At 39.9% G+C, this 12,313-nt stretch overlaps 1 protein-coding gene across 2 annotated transcripts in view; it reads left to right on the forward strand.

Moving 5' to 3' along the window:
- The first annotated feature begins 1,485 nt into the window (after positions 1-1,485).
- The window catches only part of ddr2a (discoidin domain receptor tyrosine kinase 2a), a 31,504-nt gene continuing 20,676 nt past the window's right edge, over positions 1,486-12,313 (forward strand). For both annotated transcript variants that reach the window (XM_082523084.1, XM_082523083.1), the window contains exon 1: positions 1,486-1,633. The gene's annotated coding sequence lies outside the window, so the exon portion shown is untranslated. The remainder of the gene's footprint in view (positions 1,634-12,313) is intronic.

A 12,313-nucleotide genomic window follows, 5' to 3' on the forward strand; every position in this document is an offset into this window, starting at 1 on the left:
AGAAGAAAAAGAAGTGACTTAAACAGAACGTTTTAGGGTTAACTTGTCGAAGGCCTATTTGCTGGCATATCAGACTGTAAAAGTCATGAGCCAAAGACCAAAGCCTCCTTTATCCTCTAATAACTGACTCCAATACTTACAATAATTTACAAAAGAATTTAATGTTCTCTTCCTAATGACTTAAAATAAGAGACTGAGTACATAAACTCATGAGTGAGGTGTTTAATGAGGGCTGTTTTCCAACGCACCATCTGATATCCCCATGTTGGTGTTGTTCCTGGATCATCAAAGCTAATGTTTGTCCAGGTTTAACACTGCAACGATATCCTAACTATAGCCCCGTAACCCTAACCAAGATCACATGTTAGCCCTCAACCCAAACCCCTCCTTTTCTTGGATGTTTTCCTGAGTGGACATGGGCAACGTTTTTTTTCCACATCGCAAAACTATGACACCATAACACTGTGATTGGTCACTTGTGATACTGAACCAAGGTCAAAATGAATTATGATGATTCAGAAACAACACTAACACAGGGATATCAGATACACCTTTACACAACTGGAAATCTCTTTGTAACTACAGTCGTTGCCCCAACAGGCCATCGGAAAGAACTGGAAAGCTTTAAGAGACTTGACAAATGCCTAAACAGAATATTAAACTGGGGAATACAGAGTAGGACAGTGGGAGCTGTGGTAAAACACTTGCAAAAGCAGCAGAAAAAACATCTCCAAGCAAGTAAAAAGTAAAATCCTAGGGTTCCAATAAATTTCCACTGGCCATTGGTGTCACTTCCCTGCAGGTCAATATGGCTTCCTCATCAGCAAAGCAAGCAGCTTTGCATGTAACTAAGTAAGAAAAGCTCTTAGTCACCATGTCTAACAGATGAAAACTTCATTGTTTTTATAGAGATCAGGTCATAGAGTTCAGACCACATCAGCAGCAAAACACACAGAGTACAACGTAATAAGAAGTAGACCTCTCTCTGACACCTGACTCACACTTTTCATGGATCTGGTTCGACTATTGAGGTTGTGACAAACTGCTGCGTTAGTGCCACTGAGTTCAATAAAAGAGTAGCTTCTTTTGCAGTTTTTAAACCTAAATAAGCTTGTTTTTAAGGTTAGTGATGAAACAATAAGTTATATGAATTTGACATAAAGCAAGTGACAGCAACACCACCGCAAATACTACCTTCAGTTATGGCTGCTTCTATGCTTCGTCCTGTAGCTGTCAAAAGAAAGGTTCCTTTCAGGAGGAAGAAAGCTTTTTGATTGAGCTTTGGATTTTTTGTGTGTGTCTTTAATTGAAACCTTATGTGTGGCATGTGGAATTCTGGGACGTTGGCAAACTCCCAGGAATCCACAGAATGTGATTTTTTTCCTCCCTCCCTCTCTCGCTCTCTCTCTCTCTTACTCTGTTTCTCTTCTCTCCCTCTTTTCCCCCCCCCTATTTGCAGGGGTGTCTTACATCAGCCCAGTGAGTCCTGGTGAAGGCAACTGACGGACAGAGAGTGAGCGAGCAACAGAGAGCAAGGTTTGGAGGGTTACATCCAGCCGCCTGCGTCTCACTGGAATAATCTAAAACCATCAGTGAACAAATGGTTTGAAATGAAAATAAAACCTTCTTAGAAGTAAGTCACTCATTTCTTTTACTTTAAAAAAACAACAACTTTTTATTCTCTATGTTAGGACTGTTAAGACTGATCAGCTTTCTTGGCTCTCTCCTTGAATTATTTCCTCTTGGGAGGCCCGTTTGCACACGCGATCCAGACTTCTGTGTACTTTTGTGACTGAAGCAGCTTCTGTTTGCATGGCAGACGAGAAGAGTGGACAGCAGAACAGAGCGATGCGGTGCCGCATTCAGACTCCTGTCTGCTCTGCAGTGGATGCAGCTGTTTTCAACAGAAGCTATTACTTACCGTTTGGCTTTGCTGCGGTTGACTTCAAATGTGATTGAGGCCAATTCCTTCTTTTCACTCCTAAAAATCTTTTTATTTCTAATGGAAATTAAAATTGAAGGAAAGAATATAATGCAAACTTCTCTTTGCAGGCTAAGATCTTCCGATGTGGAGTATTTTTTATTCTCTATGTGCTTACTGTAACTTTAAGACAACACACATGTCTACTGTTGACTGGCTTAAATATAATTCTGGAGTATGTTGCGGTATTGACTTCATCATACAAACCCCTCTCTTCTGTGCGGAATGACTGTGCGTATTATTTTTACGGGCATAGCTAATGAAAAAATGATGTGACTTCTTTTCTACTGCCGTGCATCAAACTCACACATATTTTGTGTGTGTTTTTGTGGCCTGGAAGTTTTGGAAAACTAAAACAACTGACTCATTTCATGCTGCTTAGATCCTCTCTGTGGTCACCTGGTGAAATGTTGAAATTTGAAGTTGCAGCTTTCTAAAAAAAAAAAACACGCCTTTGTGTCACTGAGGTGATGTGTGTACTTCGGTGTAGGTGTTACGTAGGTGGTATGTAGGTATCATCCTGCGGTATGTGGGTAATAGATGTTCACACAGAGGTCGCTTTTGTGCTTTGCCGTAGAGCGCAGGATATGGACTATGAGCTCAGAGCTTTGACATTTGAACCACGGTGCCCAGCTGAGGTGAACAGTCATGAGAGGTGGCTCTGATCAATGGAATAATTGTTAGAGGAAGGTCACGCTGACACTCAGGTATGCGTATGTAGTCTGGGTCTAATATGGGGATGGATTTCTTTTCTGGACAAGCACTTTCATTCCAGTAATGCAAAAACCTGATGCTGACCCCAGTGACTTCATAATATCTGAAGTGATTTGACAAAAAAAAGCCCTATTTTAATAAAGCTGATTGCTGAGACACTGTTGATGGCACAAGGCTGTGACTTCTGTGCAGGACTGTAATTGCTTATGCTATCGCTGCTATTAGATCAGACACTTTCTCTGTGAGGACCAAATAAGTAATAGAGTAGGAACAGACAAAAGAAAGCAATAAGTCAGATTTCATAACATCACCGCAAATTAAGTCCAGGAATGTACTGATTACAACAAACTGTGGATTTATTGCAGTGTAAGACTATATGGGTGTGGCTTTTTCCTTTAAGCTCTCTTTGTTGTGTCCCTGCTTGGCGTGTTATTGTGTTAATAGGAAACCATCTTTATCATAATAATTGAGTTCTTTGCCAAAGCAGAATTAAAAGAAGTTATTTCCTATTACGTTGAAATATATGAAACACTTGTGGTTGATGCAAGAGGGGAGTGGACCCATATATTTTACTTGCTCAGACTGTTGGTTTAAGCACATGCCATCACTCTGTTCTCCATATATGTCAGTATCTGATGAGCAGCTGTGTGCAGATGCATATAGGCGCACACCCAGATAGAGAGAATAAAAGAAGCAACAGGAGGAATTATGCATTTCTCCTGCACGCCCTTTCAATTAGCAACCCTTCTGTCTCGAGCTTTGACGCTGACTGACATCCTCACATACAGACCCAAATCACCCACCACAGCAAAGGTTGTAATTTCAACCCTACTTTCAAAACACTGCACTAGAGGCACCCGGTGCTTACTTAGCTTAGCAGTAACCCGACACTGACCTTGTTTGATTGGAAGTGTTTTCAAATCAATGCCTCTGGCAGGAGAAAACCAGCTGTGCGCTCGTTAGCTGAGGTGCATGCTGTAATTTGGCATAAATAGATCCATTTCAGGGAACGTCATGGCTAAAATACTGCGCTGTTGACTTTGTAATCCCACATGTGCTTGAACTTCGACTCTGCCCAAACCACCACCCATATCATCACCTTTCTTTTGAGGGGCATTACGCAACGTGTAACCCAGAGAAGTCTACCTTTGTCCTTCTTATTTCTGAGTATGTCTAATTGGTGTTTCTCTGAAAACTATATGTTGATTTGTCTTCAGTCATGGAAAACATATATTTAATTTCCGCTGTAGAATAATTATTAAGCTCGCTGCTTTTGTCCAGAGAGAGCTTATTCTCGATGTGTATCATGAAAGCTAGGTAATTATAAAGGAGCCAAGCTAGAGGTGCTCATTAACACAAAGCAGTCAGAAATCCTCCTCTTTCTGTTTGCACGTGTCCTCAGCTGTCCTCTTTCTCCTGTTTACATGTGGAAGTCTTTTCTTGTTTGTTTGTCTGATGCTCATCATCCATCTCTTCACCTCAGTTCTCTCATGCCTTCCCTAATTACAGAGTGTCAGGGACACTCTGAGGCAATATCTCAACATGAGAAAAACCTCATGACTCGCTGCAGCCTGCTGCTGCTGGGTACAAATGACAGTCTTGGCTTTGAATGAGTTGTCACTGCTGAGTTGTCACTGCATGGACAACGCCGGCCTTTTTTTCTGGAACCACTGCTATCTGCTCTGCTGTGTCGACTTGTTTTTATTTGATCCTGTTACAAAAAATACAAAAGAATTTATTGAAATCATTCTGTTTTAATTAGTGACCTTTTGGACAAGAATGCGCTTTCAGTTTGAAAGTGGGTGGCAGTGAATGTATTTTTTTTTATATATTATTCACTTCAGTGGCAGTCACTGATATTTGTGAGTCAGTGTGCTGTTTAAATTTAAGACAGCCCCAACTGCCACAGTCAAATGGCTTCAATGCACAAGTGCTCTTGAGCTGGGCGCCGTGTGGCGGATAGAGCTCTGCTTTAACGGGGTAGATGGAAATTGGCGTGAGATGCTGTTTTTCCAATCTGACAGTGTAGCTGTAAAGTTCAGGGCCTGCATATTCAATCAAACTGGATCTCCACTCATAGATTTTGGGCTACTCTCCTTACATAACAAACACAGCCTGTAGCTGCACAATATTCACAATGAACAGTTTGTGCCTTTGTCGAAATATTTTGGTGGAGTTTGCAGGTAAAACTCTGTGCCCGGTCAGCCTGAGGGTGCTAAAAATGACGCTTCAGTCTCTCCTGCAGGTTCTCACATTCTTTCTCCATTTTTACAGCCTTTTTTTTACAAGCACTTGTACACTGGCTTGAACAGTTCGTGTCCTCAGGCAAGTTTCAGTCCCCAGTGGCACCATCGCTGGCGTACTCCAACAGGTGTGCTCCTGGCTGAATGCGTTGTACACAGTTATGCTGTAAAAGAAAAACCCCTTTGCTTTATTACATAGTGTATTGGTGGGACAACCGCCTTACGCAGCCTTTAAGCCATCATGTAAGCAAGCAGTACGAAGACAGAATCCAGACAGTTTTTCTGTGTAGATTTTCAATCATCTGAATAACGGTAATGGACCGAAAAGAGATCTGGTTGCCTTATGCTTTGAACCACTTACTCCAGCTCTACTGGCTTTTTTTAAATAGAGAAATTTCTGCGAAGCTTAAAACAAAGTGAAATATGACAGTATGTCACAAAGCTGCGTGTGATATGGTGTTTCTTCTACAGCGCTTTGTGACTGCTGTTCCAGGATAACAATAAATAAATAAATAAAGCAGCTTTGTGACTCAGTAATAAAGAAAAAACAAAAAAGACGCCTCGACACAAGATGTGACACATAATATTTCCCCTGCACAGCTTTTTAAAGGAAATAAACAACACGAAGGCAACAAAAAACAGACTGTTTATGTGAAGAGATCCGGCAGAGGTTGTCTCCAACCAGTGAAGCAGTGAAGGACCTTTGCTTTTCAGCTTTGGGTTTCACGTTACTGTAAAACTATTGCTTAGGAAGCGGAATCTTGTATTCATCCACAGTGTCGCAGAGCAGCATTTAAAGTCTGCCGTGTCACATTTGCATATGTGGTGTAAGATATCCCACATTTAAGCATGTAACTAAGGACTTCTCCCCACATGTCACAACATTTTATGTGGACAATAGAGGATTGTTTTCCGTGGCGTTTTTCCTTTCCAGTCACAATAATTTAATTGTGTGTGTGTGTGTGTGTGTGTGTGTGTGGGCCTTCTTCCATGCATGTCCCTGCTCCTCATTCTAAGATTTTACGGCTGTGTGTTTACATGGCTCCACCTGGGTCTGGTTGTGAAATACAATTCGGATTCCATACTTTTCCATAAAAATAAAATATCTGTGATTCTATATTACAGCCTTAAGGGAGAAACAAGAGGATATAATAGAAAGCACATGTGGATGGTTATGGTGCATAGCATACGGGTGCACTGAATAGCAATCAGACCTGTGCACATAAACACACTCACACTAGTACATGTGCTCTATGCAGGGCGTGGCTCTCGGTGCAAAAGTGCTTCTTATTATCTTATTACCAATTTGGTACTCATGCTCATAATTTTTCTACCACGTTTCCTGGCATTAACACAGAAAACAAAAATGAGGGGAAAATAATAGATAAGAAAAATAATGGTTGACTTTTAAGCATTTTCTTATTTTCTGCCTTATGTATTTACTCATATTAAATCTGACCAAAGTTAATAATAGATAATGAGATCAGCATGTGTGTAAGTAATCCTTATGAGCCCAAATCTTGGGCTTCAGACTTCAGTCTACTATTGATACCAGTTGATACCATTTGAACAATAGAAGTGCTTTAAAGACAGGCTCCATTACATTCCAGGTCTCCAACAAAACCCAGTTTAAAAATACAAGGTAGCTAATAGATGTGTTTTATTGTTTTATTCATAAGATCAAAATGATTTAGTGGCCATTAAAATGTGTTCAGATTTGGCAAACTGATAACGATTCATCTCATAAATCAAGACATGCCACTTTGCTGTATGTTAGTGGGCTTAGTATTAGCATAAGATTACGCTCCATCCTTCCTGTGCTTCTTAAATCAAGAGCCTTTGTGCAGTCAGTCGGGACAAGGGGCGATATCTAGGAAGCAGAGTAAAATATGAGCAAATGGAAAAGCGAGAATTGAGCAGTGACATTATAATGTGTTTACCCTGGAAATTAACCTGTCATGCAGTTATTTTTATTTTCTAAAAGCACTGTAGTTAAATTTCATATTTTAATCAACGTGAAGTCATACAGTTTGACAGAAATTATGGCCTGTGTTTTAGCGTTGTGATTATAAAACAGAAGATATAATTTTCTAAGTGCCTCCCTAGCCTCAGGCCTTTGTGCTTTCCTTCACCCCCTCCTCTTCTGTCTGGCCACTGATATTGGCAGGACAGTTTTTGGTGCCTGGATGGTGAAATTCTCAGTCTTTCTCAACCGTGCCAGCCTCGCCTGGCTGCTTCCTGTCATGCGAGGGATCCTGTAAAACCTCAGATGTTGATGCTGCTGTGTGTTTGTATGTGAGAGAGGCAGGGAGTAGAGCCAGGTAAACCTGTGTGTTGACTTTACAGTTTTTCCCAGGCTGCAGGCCCTGGTGCACCAGTGTTACTCTGTGTGCTTTGCCCGTTACTCCCGAGCAAATTAAATTATTTACACAAACATATAAAGCCTGGGAAAACAAAATAAAATCCCTGTGCATTTTTTTTTCTTTGGCAATGTGAGTGCTCTGCAGGAGGACTTTGCAATCAGTGCATGAGCGCCTGTGAGACTGCCTTAATATTTAGGTTGAATAGTTATTCTTCTGAATTGTCCAGACTCATCAGTTTACCTCAAAGGTATTTAAGACGTCCTTCAGGTTAAAAAATGTGTGTGCTGTGCGTGTGTTTCTTTCTGCGGCCTTGTGGGTTTCTGAGTGGAATATCTGTCCTTCACCACTTCCTGAACTAGCCAAGAGAGACCTGATATCGACCCCAGAAACAGAAATTTGAGCAAACAGTTATTCCATTCAGGAACGTTCTGCTCCAGCTAGATAATAAACTTTGCTTGCTGCTGATCACCGCTTGGTTTATAACAACCTGTTTTCAATCAAAGGCTAGAGCCCTATCACAGAGGCTGAAAGTCATTATTTCTAAAAAACATAATGTCTGTTCTAACATGCAATAACTCTGAATAGCTTTGGCCATAGATGTTGTCCTGAGTGGGGTCTAGCCTCTAGCATGTAAGATTTTGTGTAAAATGTAAAGTAACCCAAAAACTCCCAGTGCGAGCAGGAACATTTAAAGCACGTTTTCTATCATATTTGAGTCTTGGTAAGACAGTATGTATAAATAGCTGTTATGCTGGACTATATTGTAAGTCAAGAGGAAAATAACAATTCATTATTGGTGCTAAAGTATTGCATTTGAATCTGTTTTGAGGACATCCAGCTCTTTTGTGGATTCATTTGGTGTTGGAATAATCGGGAAAAAAAAGGTTCCCGGCTGGAAAAAGTTCACCAAAACACCCCCTCAAGTTGGAACAACAACTTTTCCAAGTTCTGCACATGATTTGCCGAGTTCTTGACGTCATAAAAGCACACGCGGAGTATGAAAGGAAATGTTTTGTTGGCTATAGCAGCTTTTGGTCAATCGTGGAAATTCACATATTGCAGACCACTTTTATAGTATCATTTAATCTGTAGTACTGTATTAGATTGTAACATTACTTGCCATCCATCTACACTGTCTGAGACTAGCTAGAAAGCTTATTATCAGTGAATACATAAACAATTCAAGTAAAACTATTTTATTTATTATATGCAAGAAACAGTTTCTCATTGTAGCATCCATGTTATTTCCATTTTCTGACTTAAAGCACTTGAACACAACGTCAGAAGAATGACCTTCTGACTCTGGAAATTCATCCTCCTGGAGAACATGTGAACGCACAGCTCAGTAGGAATTTACTGCAAGTATCTACTTAGCTTAGCATAGGATAAACACTCAAGACTGGGGAGTCAAATAGCCTTTTTCTGGCCTGCTAGCACCCAATTTTCACACTTATAAAGACATCTATGCAAATAGAAAAACAGAACAAGTTAGATTAGATTAAGCTAATATAACCAGTGGCTGACAGCAGCTTTTTGTAAAGAGACACATAGGAGAAAAGTATTTATCGTCTAATCTAAGTCTTTGCAGGAAGGGAAAATAACATGTCTCCCAACATGTCAAAGTATTCTTTTCACCAGGAGTGCTAACTTATCGACCCATGAGGGGCTGAACATGTAAGCCTGTGTCTCAGCCGACCTGAGGGTGAGGCCCCTCGCGGTCATGATTTCCTGCATGGGGAATATGTATGTAAATGTAACTCTTGATGATGTGGAATTATAACAAGTTTCTTCATAAACAATCAGAGTTTCAAAATGACACTAATAATGACAGATGAGTTTAACCTCAGCTGAAAATCGGGTTCTTGCCTAATATTGTGACTGAAGATAGAGCACTCCATTATGACATTTAGCATATTATGTTTACAGTCCCCTGAAAAGGATAAGCGGAAGCGAATGGATGGATGGATGGATGTTTGCAGTCCTAGGGGAGGCACACAGATGTATTTAAAAGAAGAAATTTCCATGCTTTTAGTTTTTTATATGCTAAATAGTTATGTCTATGGCAGCATATGAAACCAGAAAAAAGGCCATCCTCAGGGACTCTTCATCCCACCGATGGCTAAACATTTTCACTCAGGGAAAAAGGAAACTTTTGGAGTTGGAATACAGTAAATGAGGCCAATTTTCCTTTTGAGCTATTGCCTCGGCATTTATAACTTATAGTCTGGAGATACAGCTCGGTAAGGTGGAACTGATGTGAAACTCACCACTCTGTTATGTATCTTGTCACTCTTGACAATTATAAACTGGTGAAGTCATATATTTGACTTTTTTTCCTAAATTTTGTGGCCTCTTTGGACTATATTTTTACTATAGATTTGTATGCTTTTACAGAATAACTTGTAACAGGAAAGTTTCCCCGGACACATTGAAATGTGTCATGCCTGCTACTCTAAAGCCTTTTGTTTTGATTGCTTTATACACTTTCTGCTCAGGTTTATTTTTTGTTCTTTTTCTGAAAGCTTTTGGAAGTGTCCGCAGTTTATTTTCAGAAATGTGAACCTTGAGCGGGCCTTGCATAGACTTTCCTGAAGGTTAGCTGTCTTAAAAGATAGGTGATCAGAGGTGTAGACTCTCTCATGTCTATGAATTTAAAACGTGAGGCAGCACACAGATACTTTGATATGCCTAAGTCATGTTCAAAGTGAGAAAGTTATAAGGCAAGAAGGATCAGAAATACAGTACCAGACTACAAACTGTATATCAAAGATGTATGTTCCTTCCAAAAGTGTGAAAGATAAATTAAACTTACCTTTTTGTGGCCATGTTGAGAAAATACACTGGATTATAGATCTAAGAAAAATGGCCCTAGACCTTCTTAAAAACATTTTAACAAGTTTAACACTTCATAATAATAATTTCCTAAGAAAACAGCCCCTAATAGGGTAAAAGGGTATATCCAAAAGCACACCTTTGTTTGTGGAGTCCACCTTGTGTTTGGCAAGGTGCATTATCCCTCAGTTTCCCAGTCAGACCCGCCTCTCAGTCGTCAGTGTGGTTACAACACCAAAATTGCAGCAAATTGGCAAAAATGATCACCCTAACAGTTCATAACAGGATTTCATTAACTAATGGGTGATGTAACGGTGGCTACATCCATCTTTTACATATAACCGATCCCAAAGCGAGGCCTCTGGACATCACTTTAAGAACTACACCATGACAACAACCGTAAAACACGCTCGTTATAATTCATCTTGCTTTCCTTCTTCCTCAGAGCTCCGTTTATGAGTTGACATGTCCTCTATGGAATCATAGCCCTTTTTCATCCAACACCTCTTTTGTGCTTCCATCCTCACCTCGTTTCTCCCCTCCCGTGGTTCTCAGTCTCGCTGTTTACACTGGATTGCATGTTGTGAAAAATGCAGGCCAAATTTGGACCCGGTTTACCTGGGCGCCATCGTCACAGTAGAGAGCAGACTTTACCTCAGACCAGTGATATCCAAACCAAACTCTGCCTGCTAGTGTTGAAGGATTGTTTAATTAGCAGGAAAATGGCAGACATATCGTACCTGGAAGGGGACACTATTTCCATTTTCACCTCAGAGAATTTGAATCCCGTGTGTGCTCCAGCAGGCTGAATAACAAAGGGCCTGGAGGTTGTTCTGCATATGTACAGGTGGGGGTGTCTGTGTATACCCAGCTCTCCTAACTTTTTCCTGTGGTGTCTCTCAGGAGCTATCAGAATAAATTCACCTCTGAAGGGTTTGTGCAGCTGGTCTCCAGTTTCCCCGTCTTTTACTTCACCGTTGCTACTTGTGTATTTCATCATGAAATGAGACAGCTAATTTTCTCTTTATGGAAAATGTTAAATATACATAATATGATGAATAATAGTACACTTTAAAATTACTCACCAATTATATTTTAATCATATTACATGGTTTAGTAATAGTTTAATGAGATACTTTCTGTTTTTCTTTATTTTTTTCACATGAAAGTCTGAAATTTTTCTTTGGAAGTGCAAAGGAAAAATCCCTGGAAAGGATACCTTTTGAAACGGAGATAGGATATGAATAAGTTTTTCCTGCCGTGTTCCTGTAAGAGGAGAGCGGAGAGAACTTTCCAGAAATGTGGACCTGTGCTGGGTTCTTAGCACTGTGGACTGATCTGATGTTACTATAACAGGGAATAAAAGCTGTTTTATTAATACAGGTATGGAAAACACACCTGGAAGTTGTGTAGCTGTATTCCGGGGAAGCAAACAACTCTTAAAAAACGGGTTTAATTTTTATAGATTAGACTTTATAGTTACATTTTTTTGCCTTCTAGATTTGATTTTGTCACAACATACGTAGTTTATCCAGGCTGCTGCTGAGCCAAGTCTTTTCACTCAGATTCCCGGTGTTCTTACTACAATTTGAGCTTTCACAGTAGTCTTTATTACCATATTAAGCACTTTCCAAACCTCTGCAATTAAATCTTAAAGTAAATTATGTCGAGATCTGTGGTTGTTCAACACTTTCTAACTTTCTGAAGGTCCGTGAATCGGGAATTAGGATCCGTCTGCTGTAAAAACAGAGCTGGGGTTTTTATAACTGACTAAACAGTTATATGATTATTTGTGTTTCATTTTTGTTGTATCACATTCGCAGAGTAAAGATGTAATGAGTTTTAGGGGAAGTTCAGTTGTATCAAGTGAGTGATAAGGAAATTTATTGCCCAAATTCTCCAGAGCAGCAGAGTCCAAATGTATTCATTTTCAAATTGCAGTTTTGAAGCTGTTACTGATTAAACTTTGGAATATTTATATGAGGAAACCTTAAAAAAATGATGTTTAAAGCTGAGAAAAAGTTAAAAACTTTAATAAATAATAGGCCATACATTTTCCTCTGCTTATCCATTCAGGGTTGTGGTGGGACTGGAGTCTATCCTTGGTACATCAGGTACTCCTAGGTACACAAATGACTTGCACAGGTACACCCTGTGTCAGTCATTAGTCTTCTGAAAGG

This window comes from Aulonocara stuartgranti, assembly GCF_965226115.1.
Source record: "Aulonocara stuartgranti genome assembly, chromosome: 23".
NCBI classification, from domain to species: domain Eukaryota; kingdom Metazoa; phylum Chordata; class Actinopteri; order Cichliformes; family Cichlidae; genus Aulonocara; species Aulonocara stuartgranti.